Source organism: Protopterus annectens, chromosome 12.part0 (assembly GCF_019279795.1).
Source record: "Protopterus annectens isolate FY-2018-M chromosome 12.part0, PAN1.0, whole genome shotgun sequence".
NCBI classification, from domain to species: Eukaryota; Metazoa; Chordata; order Ceratodontiformes; family Protopteridae; genus Protopterus; species Protopterus annectens.
The window spans coordinates 1,536,340,011-1,536,359,794 of NC_056746.1; the positions used below are offsets into that span (position 1 = coordinate 1,536,340,011).

Below are 19,784 nucleotides of genomic sequence, written 5' to 3' on the forward strand. Positions count from 1 at the left end.
GAGGAATTACAACCCTCTGAGATTTTAGACTTAGAAATGTTAAAGAATGCAGACACTTACTATGCAAGTTGAAAAACAAAGATGGGTAAAACGAGGAGCAATTCACGAAAAGGGACTTTACATCTCTAAAGAAGAAAAACTGATATTGCCGTCTAATTTGTTTAGATATGCAGCCTTGTTGAGCCATGGGCAGTGCCATGTCTCAACAGGGGGGATGGTACAGCTGGTGAACCAAGTGTTCACGACATTCGGATTTACAAACTACTCTAAAAAATGCTCGTTATGCCATGTTTGTAGTAAACATCATGCACAAGGGGCGTTAAAGCCCAAGCAAGGGAGTTTCCCTACACCACCGTATCCATTTCATACTATCTGTATGGATTTCATAGAGTTGAATAAATGCGAAAATAAGAAGTATTGTCTTGTCATTGTAGATATGTTTTCCAGATGGGTGGAAGCCTTTCCGACTAAAAATCCAGACGCTACGACAGTGGCCAAAGTTCTTGTTAAAGAAATCATTCCTAGATTTGGCATTCCGGAAAGGATCTAGAGTGACAATGGCACACACTTCATAAATCAGACCATACAACAGTTAAGTAAACATTTCCTTATTTCCTTGAAGAATCATTGTGCATACCACCCTCAATCAGCAGGGCTAGTAGAGAGGCATAATGGGATTTTAAAAAGTAAGGTAAGAAAATTAATGATGGAAACACAGAGAAACTGGGTGTACTGTCTGCCCTTGGCAATGTTGAGCATGAGAACTGTTCCAAATGCAAAAGGATTGACTCCTTTTGAAAAGCTCTTTGGAAGGGCTTACTATATAACTCAGTGGAAATCTCTCATGCCCGCAGAACAGGAAGCTGACAGTACATTAGCAGAGTATATGCGTAATCTGTTAAATTCTAAACATTTGTTGCAGTTAAATTCTGTTGCAGATAAAGAACGAACCAGACCATCAGAAGTGGCAGTGCCCTCTGGAGCATGGATCTGGCTGAAGGTAGTTAAGAAAAACTGGACGACTCCAAAGTGGGAAGGTCCATACCAAGTGCTTTTGTCAACACCCATTGCAGTCAAAATTGCAGAGCGTGCCTCCTGGATCTACCTGATGCACTGTAAATTAGTAAAAAACTTTGAACTGGACAAAAATCTTGTTACATGCCAAAAGTAAAAATGATACAGTCCAGAAGAAACAGGAATGCAGAACAACCTTTTCCTCAGAAGTATTGCATAATCATCCTGTTAACTGTACTAGTGACAATAATCTTTTTGTTTTGGCCTTTTCTTTTCCCAGCCACACAGACTGAACTGAATAAACGTGAAGCGTTACTCATAGACTGGCACCCAAACTTCAACACTTACCAAGCAATTAAACATGTGTATGCTGAGACTTTCAATGTCTCGAATTGCTGGATTTGCACAGCTTTGCCGACAGCATACGGGGGGGGGGGGTTATTAATGACTACAGTCCCCGTAGGGGTTAATGAGACCTGGGAGAACTTGATTTATGATACCTCAACCATTACAGCATAAGATAAAATAGCATTGCACTTGTCTGTTCCACAAAAGGGAACTGTGTGTTTTTATAAAAATGATACTGTTCAGATGGGTTGGAGCAATTGCAATGTGACTGTTCCTTATAGATGTTACACTAAGGGTAACAAAGTAGATTTTTATTGTAATACAAACTATGATTCATTTCTTGAATTGATGCACAAAACACTTGATGAAGTAAAACATAATTCTGTTCTTTATAAACAACTGTCTATAATTGATGGAAAAATGTTTCATGCAGGGCGAGTGTATATTCATAGCAAAGTTACCACTAAAGTAAAGGACTGTTATTTTGTGTGTGGCAGAAAGGCATACAAATGGTTACCTCAGAATTGGTCCGGCAGTTATTTTTTGGGTTACCTGGTTCCGGCCATACAACATACTGTGGTTTTACCTCAAGGAAAAAATTCGGAATGTCCGAGAGGTCAACAAGAAACCTGTCAGAAAACCTGTAAATCCAGTAGGGCAAATCGATGCACACTGGAAAAACTATCAAGCTGTGGGCGATGGACTGACACACATGGACTTGAGTGATACTGTTATATCGTGGGCATGCATATTACCAGCATATGGAGCAACAAAATCAATCTGGGAGCTGAAAAAACTGTCCAAACTTCTCGAAGTAATGAGTAATGCAACTTTTTCCGCCCTTGAATTGGTAACTGATGAACTGAATGCCATGAGAACTGTAGTGTTACAAAACCGCATGGCTCTTGACTTCACCCTAGCGGCAAGAGGTGGTACTTGCGCTTTAATCCAAGAAGAATGCTGTTCGTATATTCCTGACCAAAAACACGAGATAGACAATCACCTTGAGGTAATTCAGCAAGTGTCTGCCATGACCAAACCAGGCCCAAACCCACTGATGGAGTTTTTCCAGAAATGGTTTGGGGGGTGGGGTACCATCCTAGTGAACATCCTGATTGCCATTTGTGTAGGAATGCTCCTATTGGAATTATGTGTTTGCTGTGGCATCCCCTGTATGAAAAGACTGATAAAAAAACTTTATAGATATGTTGGTTTCTGAAACCTTATATCAAAGTACTGAGCTTGAAGAACTGTTAAAAGACTGAAAATGCTTTCATAAGTTTAAACTGAATGACTCTCTTGACTGCAAATCCCGAGTGGAAGATGTTAGGAGAAGAAAACAAACTGTTTATGCTTATTTTGAAAGTAGAATAAAAGTATTAATGGGGGGAAATGTTAGAAAAATATGTATTAATGTGTGTATTAGTAATATGCTTAGTGCATTTAGAGCATGAAAAGAGTTAACACATTTATTCTATTTCATACTGCATAAATCTGTACAAACTGCAGATGCTTTCTGACCTTGTATTGTTAGCTAAAATCTTGCTTGTGCCTTGGAAATTTACTGAGAAGCTGATGATTTCTGCTTGCATTAGGAAAATAATGAATATAACAATACTACTTGTATGAAACCTAGACAAGAAAGTTCCGCTTATGGTGTGAGAAAATACACAGCTGTAGAAGTTAGAGATAATTAGGACAAAGCCTGTTTGAAAATATGAACTGCAATCAGCATTTGCTTGTATCTGAATTAGAGGAGTACCTTGAAAAGTAACACTGCACAATAGAGGCTTGTAAACGGATTGATGGTCACCAAGGCTAGGTTGTTTTTCTTAAAAGTTTCTCACAAATCTAGTCATGTCAGCAGAAAATCTGAGTAACATCTGCTGTAGAACAATACTGAAAGTTGTGTTTGATTACATCAGCTTAGAAGGCCATGTCTTGTAAAACAGTATAAGAATGAACATACTTCCTGTTAATAGTTAGGCAAATCCTTGTATTTGCATGTTTTTGTCTCCTTCGGCAAGTAAATTAAAATGCCTTAACTGAACCTTACGAGTATTGGTCTTTGAAGTTTTTTCCTTTGACACCTCATATTCAGGCAAATCATATCCACTGCATTATTCAAGTAAGGATGCATATCTCACACAGATATCCTCCCCATTGTTGTGTCACTTTGTGTGACAGTCACATAAAACACATTTTCACTGTACAGTCCTTAATGTACCATATAGCTATGTGATCGGTGTTGCTGCTACAACCATCTTACATTGACATGCCCACCTTTGCTGTACATGAGGGAGTTTCACCTGTCCTCCTTTCCTGTGTTCATTCCTACAATTTATCTGTGTATTCCTATTCAATACACACAGTTCCCCTGAGTGATCATTTTACATGGCAGTCCACTTCCTGTTACAGATCATTAACATAGCTTCAGTGCAGAGTGCCAGGAATGGGATATCACAATACTTTGCATTGTAGGCACACTGTCCTGTACTGTGTTTGGACCATATACTTTGTATTCATAGCTCTCAAGTGTCCAGATATTCCCAGGATGTCAAGATGTTTTCTTATCAAATCTATGGCTTTCTGCCATATCACTGGGATGACTTCTGGACTGATGTGAGAAAATATTACACATACTTGAGTGCATACCTCTCAACTGTCCCATTTTGTGCAGAATGCCCAGTTTTTGTCTCATATTTGTGATCTTTCCCCATAACATTTTTTTCTGTGAAATCATTGGCAAGTCATTGCTGAGTGAAGTCAGAAACTGTTGACAGACATTTGAGTTTCAAACTTCATGCTCTTCAGAAAGTCCATGCTACTGTAGAACCTATTATCTATCCACTTTCCATGTTTGAAGAGCAATATTAAAAATCTGTCCCTATATCTGAGCTTTTGTCCTCCCCATTATTTATGGTTTTGTCCAGATTTCTTGCTCTAAGAGGTTGATATAGTTTAATTCTAAAACATTTCTCTGCAACATCTATGTCAAATATATCCCTATTTCTGTTTCTTTCTACCCTCATTATGTTGGTCTTTGTGTAGATAGATGTGTTGCACTAACAGATTAACAGCTATCTGTGAAGTCCTGGTGATCATTGTGCCATTCCACACAAGTAGGTGCTCTGCTTTACACTGAATTGATATCCATGTTCACTTACATGGATTCCTGGCCTGCAGCACTGTTGCTAGCCACAAAACCTGGTTTAGATGGGTCACTCCTAGTTAATATGCATTGCACGCTACCACTTGCCACACACCACCATGCAAACATATAAATTCTGTGTAGGCTTTGCACAAAGCCTACACGGAGTTTGTTGAATCCCAGGGATGATGTAAAAATACCCACTCTGGCAAAGGATAACCACAAAGCCTCCTTTAACTATGTTAGAAACCTCAGAAACAGTGTCCAGAAATAATGGCAAATTATACCACATTGACTCAGAGGACATAGTAAATCTGCTATCCAGTAAATTTAGTGTAAACATCAACCCACCTTCTCCCCAGTCATAAACCAGAAACTACAAACCCTTCAAATGTCCCAACAGTAAGTAATTATGACACTGTTAAATGCCAAGAACTCTGCTTCTATGTGACCAGACAACATGCTGTGTTTTCTACTGGTTAGCCTGAAATATGACCACTGAATATCTGCACATACCTCCTACCTAACTAGTGCTCCCCCTCTGCACATAGCTCCTTGCAAGGAGTTCAATACCATTCCACACTCAGGTAGCATAAATAAACTCTCACAGCTAAATGTCAATGACAATGTCTCATAAGTAGGATTTTGAAGTAAATCCCTGCATACCAGTTTGTATACTGGGTTGTCTTAAAACAGAACTCAGGAAATAAGGGTGGAGAGGGTCACAGGGTACAGTACTTGAGCCATTCCTCTTTGGTATCTATTTCTCATATAATGGAGCCAATGCAAAGGCCTTACAGCTGAGGAGGTTTGCAGATTATTTCAAACATGGAGCCATTATTATTAACTCCCCTGAAGTCATGACAATCCTCCAAAAAGGGCTGTCCCCAATGGACAGAAGTTGCCAAAAACATGGGCTAAAACATAATGCCAACAAATGGATAACCATAGCCTTTGGCAAACTGGATACTCCATGTAACTTTCACATTGACACTGGATCACTGAAAATTGATCTGTAGGCAGGGATTGAGGAAATTATGTTAACAATAAACTATCCTTTGATCACCATGTATCCACTATTGTAAGAAAGTCATGTTTCATCTCACAGATTATATCCAAAAGTATGGTGTCTGGGTCCAGGAAAGCCATTGTTCCATGCATTCAACATTTTAAGTCGATCACTAAGAATAAGGTCCCCTTTGGTATGCAACCATCCAAACACCTATCACAATTAGAATGTTCACCATTCCTTCTTATCAAAAAAATCAAGGGCCTAAACCGTAAAAGTGATAAAGCCCTATCCCTCTCCTCAGTATTTGACAGGCTTCTAGGAGGTGAACGTTGCCTAGAGTATAGAGCTTCAGCTGCCCCTATCCTGTCAGGTTTTTTACACATTCACAAGTTCAGTGCTGAAGGGATAGGACCCTTTTCTGCAACATAAATAAAACATGCTGGAGAGATTGGTATGTATCACAAAGAATCCCCCTTCTTTGGAATCACCTTCCACTTTTCATTAATCTAAACATGTCTCTTGCTCTACTCAAATACATCTTGGACAGGTGGATGAGAAATCAGAAATCCACCACCTATTTAGTACCCTCCCTCATGGATAGACAAAGCAAATAAATGTTCTTCCCTCCAATGGGCACTAAAATGCACTATTTCTTCCTACCTATGGCCAGTCATATCCATATTTCATAGGATCTATGGCTAGAGTTCATATGATCATCACAAGCCAATAGCCTAGTACCACCCTATGAACCTAAAAAGAGGAATCACATATTTTGACTTCTGTACTCACAAACTTTTCCATCCTCCCTTTTATTAAACAAGTGAGTGGTTTTAGCAGTTTTCTAAGAATTTTGAAGTGAATGCCATCAGTCCAATTTACATTTTTAAGTTCTTTCTGGGCCCAGGTTTTTGAAAGGACTGGGAGAAAACTGCTCCTTATATTGGGTTTTAATGTTACTGTCTGGATTAACTTTCTTTTTGTCTAATAAGCAGAAGTGAACCCTGGTGAGTAATGAACACTTAGGAACGACACTTTTTATCATTCCTTTCTGCCTAGCTCATCAATTTTACTTTGCACCACTTTGCTTTTCTTTGTTATCCTCTGCACCTTTATGACCCTCTACCTTTCATTATTTTAATTTTCAAATGAATTTGCTATATTTTCCTTTGTTGTTCTTCCTATCTTTGTATCTATTTTCTCTTTTATCCTATTTTCTTCTTTCTGTGGTTGATTTTATTTACTAAATGCTACACGTTTCACCAATGCCATCCATTTAAGAACCACAGTTTTTTTCGCCTGTTTTTGTGTTGCATATACAAATGCTCAATTCACCACACAAATCCACCAAGGCAAACCTCAAGATGATCCAGTATACAGTACACTGTGACTTTAGTGTAAAATGTTTATTTGCTTTCAACTACTACAGTCTTCTTCAGAAACAATAAATGAACACATGAACTACATATAGACATACTACACATAGATACTACATATAGATAGTAAATAGTAAACCTTTATCACTTAAAGCAATTATTCAATCAACCAATAAAATATATTTAAAGAACTATCCTAATCAAATATACTCAATTCAAAAATGCTGACTTCATCTTTGATGATAATTTTCAAATATTACCATTGCTCTTTTTGAATGTTCAGTGGAGCTTTTCTGAGTTGCTTCCCCATTCTTTCAATATTTCTCTGCTGAACTTTTCAGAATGCTTTTCCTTTTGCAGATATTATTGTTGTTGTTCCTTTTACTTACCTTATTTTAATTTTTGCGCTTAGCAACAATCCTTTCCATTTCTTAAATTTTTGAACTTATTTTACTTATTACTGTTATATTATTATAGAAGAGGGTGAGATTTCCTTAATGTTCTTCTGCTCCCTTTGGAGAGTTTAAATGTTTGGTACTGAAGCACTTAAATCTGTCACTGTGGATCCTTGTTCCCTCTCCACACCAGAACACTCATAAATCATTCCAAATTGATCTGCAGTCCATAATGAAGCCAGCATCCCATGTTTTTGACTAGCTCTTCATCCACATATTGACCATTATGACATAAAACACTGAAACCTCACCTATGCCATGTGTAGGTAGCACCTCTAAGTATGTTAGTGTGTGGTCTTCTTGCCTAACTTCCCATTGTAGTTTCTCAAACTCTTGCTGCACTAAACTGATTGTGATCATAGCTAGGTCATATGTTCCTACTTGTATAATGACGTTAAGCTTACAATCTCATGGTACTGCTTATGTGGTCCTGGGAATTCAGTCACTGTCCACTCCACTCAGAGCAATAATCAGATACCTGCCTTACTGTTTAAAACCTTACTTAAATGTAGCCTCCTAAAAATGGTTGTCTATAGCAAAAGCTATTTTATTCTACAGCAGAATACCACACCACACTCCTGTGGGGTCTTCATTTCGGGAGATGCCAGCATCCATTTTGATGACTGTGTGGAAAGGTAGATTTCTTTCAAGACAGCATAAGATTTGAAAAGTCACAGGCTAAGAGAAATGCATCTTTGTTCTCTTTACTTCATTTTTCCACGATTTTTGAAGCCTGCCATAGTTCAGCTGCAATGCATGCTTGGCAACCTCTGAGACAGTGGTCTTTTGCTTCTCCTTTGACGAGAGTGTCTACAGCTCCATAACCACTTTGTCACTCCCACCATTCGTGTCACATTTTTCACTGCTGATTTTTTTTTAATGGGTTCTATTTATTTTGCAGATTTTATTTAAGTTACTTGTGTTCTTAACCATATTTCTTCAGTTTCTAGACAATCCTGTTTAATTTATAAATTTGCCTCATGTTGGGGTACTATTAGGATTACAGCTTTAATTTCTCTACAAATATTTCATTTTTATGTTAAACAGGAAAGTTTTGGTATTCTCTTAAAGTCTGACCCTATAAAAGTTAGATTGGCTTAATTAGGAAGGGTGTAAGCTATAGGATAATAGTCAAAAATGTGGTTTGTGTCAGCACACAAATTCTCCAGTACTTCATCTGTGTTTGTTGTCATCAGACTTCCTGCTGATTTTATTTCAGACTTTTGCTGGGAAGCTGTGAACAGTTAAATCCCCAATGAAACAATAAAAAATATGATGACTTGCCAGTATGATTACATGGTGGGTAGGTTCACATTCACAATTCATGCTTCCAACATTCAAGGTTTGGTTAGCAACCATGGTGCTGGAAGGCCTTCTACAAAAGGTTAAGAATATGAGTAGCCAAACTCACCTTTCCTTGGAGGCAAACACTTACTGCCACATTACATAGTCTTAATAGGGGAGATTGCTCTTTCATATTGAAATGCAGTGTGCCGAAGAGTTTGTTATAATGGAAGTAGGGATTGGAGAGATGTGTTTTGGGGCTCTGACCTCAAGTGAAAAACACTTGTTTGTGTGCTTTTGTAAAGTGTATTTTCATTTGGTCATGTGTAATAAAAAGACATTTACAGAAATTAGATTGCTATTCATTATATGTTAAAATTAATCAGAATATCTATGATACGAGTTTGTATAAAAAATGCAAAGTTGTGTTAAGTACATGTCATCCTCATGTGAAAGAAACCATAATTCAATGGGCTGAGCTAAATGGCTTGGGCTTCGTGGAACCTGGATTTAATGAATAATATTTTTTTTGTTCTAGCTTTCTCAAAATAGGCAAACTGATATTACAGAGCTGCATACACAGACAAACATCTACTAACATAAAAGATAGACTTGGTCTTCAACATGCAGTTCTTACCAGAAGCTTATTCTGCAGTGGACTAAACCAAGTTTCTAACCAAACAGGGGTGGTATTGTTTCCTCTTATTTGCCTTAAATATTCCCACTCCAGAACTGTAGTATAGTGATTAAATAAAGGCAAAAATCCTCCTTCGCCATCAGGATATACATTTCACTGTGTCTGCTGTACCTCTGCTCCACCTCAGACAGATCAAATCATTTGTATCAACAAGATGGCCATTGCCACGTCTGGAACTGTATTTTATCAGCTTCGACTAGGTGCTGCATACCTCTCAATCTCTTAGGGCAAGAAATCTGGACAAAGCCCAACAAAATGGGGGGACAAAAGCCCAAAACTAGGGACATATTTTAAATATTGCTCTTATAAACTTAGAAAGTTACTAGAGTAACAGGGTTTGTTTTAACATACATTTTTCTGAAGGATATGAAGTCTGAAACTCAAATGAACATCATTATTTAGTGACTTCAGTCCTCAGATCATCTTAGTGATTTGCCAGAAAACCACAACTTTTATGAGGAACATGCCAAAAATATGAGTCAAAAATCTGGACATTCTGTGAAAATCTGTACAGCTGAGAGGTATGCTAGGTGGATTGGTGCACTGTACAAAATATACAGCAGTAATGCATACAAAAGTTGTAGTAATGTGTGCACTTTAAAATGCAATATTTTTTTTCTAATATAATGTAATACCCTTACAAACATACTGTGGTAACAGTTGCATTATTTAACTTTGGCTGCTACACAGCCATGTGACTGACTGTCCTCAAAGAAGAAAGCCATACAGTCAAAACAGAAGTAACCCTTCCATGCAGATTTCTAGTTGTAGTAGCTAATATTTCACTAAGTACCGTTAGATTAGCTACTGTCTAACATAACTTCAGAGCATTATCTTAAATACTTCATTTTTAAATCTTCAGGGTCTACTAAAGTAGTCATCTGTCTACATTACACATGAGTACTATCAAAAGCCCTAGTTCTCTACCCTCTGGCAACATGGCTCAGCAGTCTGTTCTCACCACACCTGTCAAGTCTGATCATATTAGGTGTTTTATGGCAGTGTAGGAACTGAATTATGATTACTGGCTGTTCACTGTTTCTACCAGTTGATAGTACAATCTGCAAGAGATGTAAATATTTAAGAAATATAGTGGCAAATCTCTCACATTAACCCACTATCAGTAAGCAGCATATTTCCACAACACAACATCAATCACAGCCACCACTATTCTCATAGCTTTGCTAAGGCTATAAAGAAAAATTTGACAAAGCTTCCTAGAATGCACTCTAAAAGATCACAACCTCCAGCACACGAGACAGCATTTACTCCTTCTCCTCTTACATACACTGCAAATCCAATCCACGCAGTTCACCCAAGAGTCCCCAGGAAAGCAAACCTAAGTCCATACGATCTGCTAGATCTGTGTCTGCACAAGGAAGGTTTTTAGTAATAGATGACTTCATAGTTGGGCACAGATGACTCTGTAGTTAGGCATACAGACTCTATACTCCCAGACTTGAACAAGAACAGGGTCACTGTAAGTTAGCTGCCCAGTGTCAGGACTGATACTGTCACAAGGGCCTTAAGGGCCCTTAAATCAGACAAATATGACTATGACCTTGTGAGAGGCCATGCAGGAGTGAATGATCTGAGGCACTGCGCATAGAGGGACATGCAGTAAGTCATGATGCAATTTGCTAAGCATGTGATAGAAGCAAGAAAGCCACTAGTCTTCAGTATTATCTTGTCTTAACCAAAAATTATGCCTAGATACCAAGATGAGGCCAGTAGGTTAGTGCCACTATAAGGAGATACAGTATATGTTGGCTTGGGAAGAGATGGTTGATAAACTTTTTTTCTGCAGAAATGCCTTGCACCTCTTATACTAGGGCTTCTGCAGACCGGCTAAAGTCTCTGCTACCCCACAGTTCCTTTCTTAAGCAAAGTCCACCTACTGGCTTTCCTGTATAGCAAACTAAAGCTCAAATTCAGGCAACATCATGGTTGCACTACTTGATGCTAGGAATCTAAGCAGAAAGATGTCTGAACTTGAGAATCTCATGCAACTTGAACACATGAAGATTTGTGTAGTTACTGAGATGTAATTTTACTACAGGGTTTTACTGCTACTCCTTTTATACCAGAGTTTAATAGCTATCATACCTTCAAGCGTTTAGCCAGCTGTGGGGAATATCCCTATTTGTCAGAAATATTCACATCAAATTACCCATGACCCAAACTTGGAGCTCATGGACATCCAAATTGCCATTAACAAATCCAACTATTACTTCATTGCTTGCTACAGATCCCCATCAATATCTCCCAAATATCATGGAAATTACTTTCATGTCATTGAAGGGGTTAGATATTAAACCAAATACCTTCTTGCTATGGAATTTCAATCACATATTCCAAGAATTTGTTAATACTGATGAACTAGAGCAAATTGTAAAACTACCCACTAGGGTCTCGAATACCTTTGACTCGATCCTCACCAAACTAGCCCGTGGCTGTAACTCACCCGCATCTCCTCATCCCTGGTTATATCTGACCACAAGCTTCTCTGTGAAGCCCACTGGTACCACTGCACCACCAAATGAGACTAGTTTTAGGGACCTGTGTAAAATTCACAACAATCTGGTTCAAATGAACCCAACTGAAAGGACTGACACATTCACTGCTGAAATTTACTTGCAACTAAACAGCTGCACAGGAAAGTCAGCCCTCATTGTTCTAAATATTATGCTACAGTCATAGTTTCATAAGATCATAGGAGGTAACTAGGCTATTGGCCCTGAGCGCCATATAAGCCTAGCCAAGAGTTTAGCCCATGCTTAGACAAGTCAGCACCCAAAGCCCTTGTCTGGAAGGGACACAGGTGGAATACCAGGGGTGTATTTTCTGTTTCCCATCCAGTTATCCAGGCTGTGCTTAAAAAGAAATAATGAGGTACTCTGCTTGACATGGAGAGGGAGTCTGTTCCCCAGATGGGGGAGTCTCTGGGACACAAAACTGTCCCGTCAACAAGTCCTATTGATATCACAGACCAGGTTGAGGTTGTGCATACGGGTTACTCGAGTAGAGCTTGACTTGTAAATATGCAGCAGTCCCATCAAGCAGGGGTCTGAGATTGCTTTGTATGCCAGATAGAGGTCACCTCTGTGGAGTCTGTAAGGAAATGAGTAGAGGGACAGGGCTTTTAGCATCTGTGTAGGGTAGATGTTTGAGGCTTTGGATTCTCCTGGTGAGGAACCTCTGTGGTCTCTCCAGCTGCTGCATGTGCTTTGTGAGGTGCATGCTGAAGGAGGTGTTGTACTCAATAATTGGCCTTATAAAGGAAGAATACAGGGGTGTTATGACCTCTTTGTCTCGTGATGAGATACCCTTACGTTTGAGGTGGGCCATGTAGAAAGTTTTCTGTACAACGGAAGCAACATGGTGGTCAAAATTCAGGCTGCTATCAACCTGGGTGCCAAAATCCATCATGACTGATTGTGTACTTAGGATATTGTTAGTGATAATATGGTGGGATGTCACTCTCTACAAAGGGGATGATGCATTTTTTGGCATTCAGCTTGAGGCCATATTTCTGGCACCAGTCATTTGTTTGGGTCAGACCCTCTTGGAGGATGTCCACATCACATGGGGAATTGATGACCATGCCCAGCTTGCAGTCATCTGCAAACTTGGTCAGCTATTGTCCACTAGCTTTGGCCTGCACCTCAGAAAAGTATATCCCGAATAACAGAGGTCCCAGGACTGATCCCTGGGGTACATTGCTCATTACGGGTCTACTGCCTGAGGTGGCTTCCCCCTATTTTGATTAGGTGGGTTCTATCACTGAGCCAGTTTGCTACCCATCTGGTAACATATGGATTGATGCCTAGTTGAGAGAGTTTATCTATTATGCATGAGTGAGGAATAGTGTCAAAGGCTTTAGCCAGGTCAAGGTAGGCAGTGTGCACCGTCTTCCCCTCATCCATGGCTTTGATGACTTTCTCAAAGAAGTCAACCAGATTTAACAGACATGATCTCCATGACATGAATGAGTTGTTCAGCCGTAGTGGTTGTGAAATGTTGGAATGTATCATTAGACCCAACCAGAGGGAATTTGAGGTACTAATGGCTGAGGCCAACAAATTGGATACCACTATTATACAGGACTTGTTGTTTTTCCAACATCAACATGATTACAACATTATATTTCAATGGGTTGATCAGGAGATCACCAATATAAAGGTCCATAAAGATAAGAAGTTTGAAAGAGACAGTTGTGAGTATAGTGAGGGGAGGGCTTATTCAAAGCCCAAATACACCAATGGCAGGCAGCCTGGAGGTACAAGAGACAATGAAATCAGTCAGGAGCCTGCAGAGGAAGAGTATGTTGAACCTGAGACCAGCCCTTTAGGATTGGATGGGGTTCAGAGGTCCGAACATATCAGGAACCAGCAATCGTGACAAAGGAATCCGTCCCATGCATGGTGAGGAGGATGGAACAGTATGAACAGAAGGAACCAGAGGTTTCAACGATAAATTCAATAAACCTGTATTTGGATTTATGTGATATTGGATTAATTGAAAATAGCAAGTTAGAGGAGTCCTTAACACCAACTATTATAAAGAATATTGCAGGTGACTTTACGCTTTATAATTTTAGTGACTTTACATGTACTGAGCAGTATGCCGAACTGCTAAGTCAGGGGTGTATGTTTGTCCCTTCTGCCTGATTCAAGCTGGATGACATTTTAATTGATTTAAAATTATTTTTGAGGAAATTAAATTTTTGATTTGTTTTTGACAATCAGACTTTAGTTCAGAGTAAGTTATGTAGCAGGTCTAGTACATTCAATCCATCCTTAGCATTTCCACTAGTGCTGTTTGAAACAATGGTGGAATTTGAATTTCGGAATCTGATATCCCAGAAGAATGTTGTTAGAGCTGACTGTAATCTAGGTGTTCATGAATTTCAACTTTTATAGGTATTGTCTCAAAATAAGGATTTGAGGGTCATGAAACCTGACAAGAGAGGGTGGGGTAGTTGTAATGAGTAAGAATGATTATTTGCAAATAATGCATTTTTATGTCTCCAACTGCGAGTTATATGAAGAAACTTCTTTGAATTTTATTCAGTTGGCGTACTTTAAGATAGACTATTGCTTGGCAAGATATGGTGGACCATGATGAAATTAATTATGACACATTTTGTTATCTACAGGTGCAGTATCCAGTTGTGCCTGGTATACTTGGTATTGCTAAATCCACAAAAGTGTCACTGACCCACCAATGAGTCCAATAGTCAACGATACAAAATCGAAAACCCAACCCCTGGGAAAATTCATAGATTTGAAATTAAAGAATGGTTTAAATGAATTCCATCATTTATGTAGGGATTCCTGGGATTTTCTACTTAAAGTCAAAAATGTTACATTTTCAAGTCAAAGTATTTTTTTAACTGTGGATGTGACTGAACTTTTTCATATGATCCCGCATGATGTAGGACTAGAATGGTTCCATGACTATTTATATGAATTCTCAGGGTTAAATAATAATGACATCAATGTATTCGAGACATGTGTGGAAGTGGTGTTAAAGAATAATTTTGTATTTCTAGAAGGACAATATTTTCAGCAAATAAAAGGACTGGCAATGGGGGCTGCAGGTGTCCCCATTTATGCCAATATTGTTTTACTGCAATGAAAGAGGAAGGTTTTATTTGAAAGGTTTCCTAGACCACACTGTCTGTTATATTGCTGCTTCCTGGATGATTTATTTTTTGTCTGGATCAGGCAGAAGATGAGATAGGGTCCTTTGTAGAATATTTGAACAACACCACTTAATATGTTTAGTTCACGCACATGTACACTCAAGATTCCATCAATTATTTAGACGTCCTGTTAATCAAAGACTATTCTACGAGTGAATTGATGAGCACTAGTTATAGGAAGCCCACCTATTGTAATAGTCTGTTACATTTTAATAGCTGCCACCCCATGCAGAAGAAGAGAGGGGGGTGGTAAAGGGACAATTTATCTGGCTAGCCCGAATGGTGTTGAGTAGAGACACATTTTTAAAGGAGTGTGAGATAATGGAGAATATGTTTACAAACAGAAGGTACCCTGTTGAATTAACGTGCTGGATTGAAAGTGGAGATATCACTAGGAGATACAATGGAGACATAGTACCACTTTTAAGGTCCAATTATTCATCAGTTGGTGAAATGATGGGAGATAGGCCGTCTTCAAATGACAATCACCAAATGCCTTTTATCACCAACTATTGCTTGGAAGCAAGGTTGATCAAAGATATAGTGACCAAAAATTGGTCTATTTTTTCTTGTTTTAATGAGGACATCAATAAGGTTGGCTGACATCCTGACTTTTTTTTAGACGAGGACATACCATAAAGAATTATATGGAATGTGGTCAGGACAGCTTTTGTTCTCATTCTAGCATAAAAAAGCAGGAACATATAAATGTGGTTTTTGTAACTACTGTAAGTACATTTTAGTGGGGGAGCAGATTGTGGTAAACCAGATGGATATTAAACCTAGGTTTCATTGTACCTGTAATTCCCGGGGTCTAGTAAATGTAGCTGTATGTCAAAACTGTAGTGGATTTTATGTGGGTAAAACCCAAAGAATATTTAAGAACAGGATATACCAACATGGATTGGATATAAGGAAGAAGGACTTTGGTAATGCTTTAATGAGACATTTGGGACAATATCTAGTCCATTATTTTTTTATTTTTTGGTGTTGAACTTGTTAAGGACATTCAGAGTGGACCTTGGGCAAACAAGATTGAAGAGAAAGAACTTTGGTGGCAATTAAGGTTAAATGCCATGTCCCCCCAGGTCTGTATGACCATGTGTCAATTGCAAGTGTTTTAAAGCTAAAGTCATATGAGATTTAATTTCCTGTGATTTAATGTTTTTATATTTTTTATTCTTTACTACACTTTTCTTTGGTTACTAGATGTAAGAGTTTGTGTTTTTAATTATTGTGTAAAATATTAACTGGTTCATTGGACCAAATGTACAAATGATTAATGGGGGCTTTTTATGTCTTGTCATGAGTTGATGGTAGTCATGTGGATTAATTAGACAGAGTACATTAATTAGTGAATTCACTATGTCAGCTGTGATTCTGATGAAGTTTGTAATGAAAGTGCTCAGTGATTAAAGGATTTGGACTGTGGAGTTGTGTTCCTGGCCTTGATTTGGTTGTTTGGAGTTACATGACTTTTTTGTTTTTGGACTTCCACATCACTTGGGGAATTGAAGACCATGCCCAGCTTACAGTCATCTGCAAACTTGGTCAGCCATAGCTCACTGGTTTTGGCTTGTACCTCAGAGAAGTATATCCTGAATAATAGAGGCCCCAAGACTGATCCCTGGGGTACATTGCTCGTTATGGGTCTAACTTCTTGAGGTAGCTTCCCCTATTTTGATTAGGTGGGTTCTATCAGTGAGTCAGTTTGCTACACATCTGGTAACATATGGATTGATGCCTAGTTGAGAGAATTTATCTATTATGCCCGAGGGGGGAATAGTGTTGAAGGCTTTGGCCAGGTCAAGGTAGGTGGTGTGCACCATCTTCTCCTTGTCCATGGCTTTGGTGACTGTCTCAAAGAAATCAACCAAATTTAACAGACATGACCTCCCCTTGACAAAGCCAAACTGTGTGGAGTCAAGTGCTTGGAGGTTGCCAGTGTCTCTGTCCCTGTTAATGAGGTCCATGATAATCTGTTCCATGGCCTTGCAGATCAGGCTAGTTAGGCTAATGGGTCTATAATTTCCTGGATTGGTGGACTCTCCACCTTTGTGCAAAGGCATGACAGTGGCTGTCCTCCACTTGGCTGGGACAAAGCTAGTACTCAGGCTTTGGTTGAATATGGTGCCTAATTGTGCTGCAAGTTCATGGCTGAGTTCATGTAGGATGCAGCCTGGGATGTTATTGGTTCCCATGGAGACTGTATTTTTTACCATTGAGAGGCAGTGATGACCTGTTCCCTAGAGATAAGGGGTGGGGGGCAGGTACTGGGGATGCCCTGTTTTACTGATGGGGAGACAAAAGGGAGAAGATTTTGCTGAATCTGTCAGCCAGTAGATTGGCTATATCTACATCATTTGTGTATGTGGTATCATTGACCACCATTTCTGAACAGATCTGAGGGCTTCCTTTCAGACTGCGGACATATGTGAAGAAGGCCTTATGATTGTCTGTAGTAGTTATGGCCAATTTGGACTTGAAGTTTGCTTTAGAGGATTTCACTAGTGCTCTTATTTGCTTGTTCTGGCTAGGGAGAGATTGCTTCCATTTCGGTACATGCTCCTTCTTGGTCCTGGACAGCAATTCTTTCCTTGTGTTATATAGTTTATTTATTGCAGATGTCCACCAGACCTTGCGGAGGATGATTTTGTCCTGTCAGGTATTCCTGATTCCATGTGTCTATATAAATGCTTGTATAGTACTTTGGTGTATATTTGGACATTGGTGCCAGTTCTTACAGAGGGGGAGGGGGCTGTGAAGCTGTTTATACCATCCTTCAGAAGGCTGTAATCAGCTTTGGAGAACTTTTTCTGTTTGACCCTAGCTGGGGGGGGGGGGTCAGAGGAGATGGTGACTTTGAAAGTGACCACTTTATGGTCAGATCTTACCAGGGAGGATGATACTGTAGGGGTGCTGCAGTGGTTACTCATGTTGGTTAATACCAAGTCCAAGATATTATCACCTCTTGTAAGGGTATTAACTAGCTGTTCCAAGGCATTTGCATTTTTAAACTCGAGGAATCTCTGGGCATTTGTGTTTTGGCATGAGTAGTTTATTGTTGGGTAACTAAAGTCACCCAGGATCAGGGTAAAGGGTTGAATCTTAACAGATCTGAAAAGGTCCAGATAGGATGAATGGGCATCTTGAATCAAATTTGGGAGCCTGTAGCTAGCTATAATTTGAACAGGGGTCTTGTCAGTGGTTAACTGCACCTGGAATATCTCCTGTACATCATACTGTTTGACCAGCAGTAGCTGTCAGGCTGCTCTGAAGTGACCTGTGCATCACTTTTTGAGCCACGAAAGACAAAGTTCTATTTAACTTCATTTCTTTACAAAGCCATGCTGGTGAGGCAGGTTTCTAATTCAACATATTCCTTGTCTATGGAATAAGTTACCACTACAGGGCAAGCAAAGGGTTTTCAGAAGGCAAATAGCTCTTGTGGGTTTAAATTTTATCATGACTGAAAAAATTCAGTTTTTCTATGCTGAACTGATGAAATTTGGTAAAATGGTACCTTTGCGAGGTACGACTTTTTATTAGTAAATTTAATTCTGAGAGTGGTAGAATCACTATCTGTGATTTGCCTGGTTTCTGTAAATATTAAGGTATTTTCTTGGCTTTCATTTGAATATTAAAATCCTGGTTCTGACACCTTGTCAGAACTACAAGCTTTGTTGTTATTTGGGGATAGTTGTTATAACTCTCAAAAATATCAGGACTCCTGTATTTTTTAAAGAAGAAAATGTACTCAACACAAGATGAATGCTCATTGAAAATAATGTTAACCCTCCATACATCTTTGACACAATCCACTACACTTAGAAGAAAGCAGTGCATCATAGACTTTATTTATGTTAAAAGGCATTAATAAGAGTTTCCATTATGTAGAAGCATTTTAGAAGCGCTATTTTACTTATTGTCATAGTTGGCACTCATTTTCTTATCACTGCTCTTTGCTTCATACACTGTGATGACTTGAATTTGGTTACCAGCTTTCCATCAACCGGCTAAAATTTGTAGAAAAACTCATTTATGCTCCATAAATGTCCATTTTTGATAGGTACCTTAAGCTGATACAGTCTATAAGTTCATGTCCTCTGTTGGTAACCCTACATGCATTTTCAAAGCTAAAAATCATTTTATTGATGGCAGCTTTCCAGTTTATGTTGGTAAAGTATGGGATAGGATTTCACTTGAGCTTGGCCAAATTTTTGAAACATAGTTTTAAAACATGCATTAAAGAACATACTCCACTCTGTGGGCATGTGACTGTATTATCTGAGTACTCAGTACTCACATTTCCCATTCCAGCTGTAATTGTGTATGCTTACATTGCTTTACACGCTAAGAACCACTTACATAACTGGTCACTGCCCTTTCACTTGACCATTAGATTACACTCTATAAATCATTTACTTTGTATCCCTACCTACCTTTCAAAGACCAAGACTTGAAAGTTGTTTCAGGTTAGCGTGTATAAGAATAATAGATGAGATGTACTTTAATTGCCTTAGCCAACTTTTTTAAAACTATGGGCAGGTGCAGTGGTTAGCATTGTCTCAGCTGAGGTGCCTTCTGTGTGGACTCTGCATGTCCTCCCTGTGTTTGCTTGGTTTTCCTCTGGGTACTTTGGTCTTGTCCCACATTCTAAAGGCATGCAGCAGGTGGACTGGACACTCTGCATTGGCCCTAGGTATGAGATTGTGTGTGTGTGAGTGTGTGGTATGGATGAAC

General features: G+C 39.0%; 1 protein-coding gene across 3 annotated transcripts in view; it reads right to left on the reverse strand.

Annotated features, from left to right (window-relative positions):
* Nucleotides 1-19,784, reverse strand: part of LOC122817284 (medium-chain acyl-CoA ligase ACSF2, mitochondrial-like) — a 1,357,975-nt gene that overhangs the window by 287,507 nt on the left and 1,050,684 nt on the right. The gene's annotated exons all lie outside the window — the stretch shown is intronic.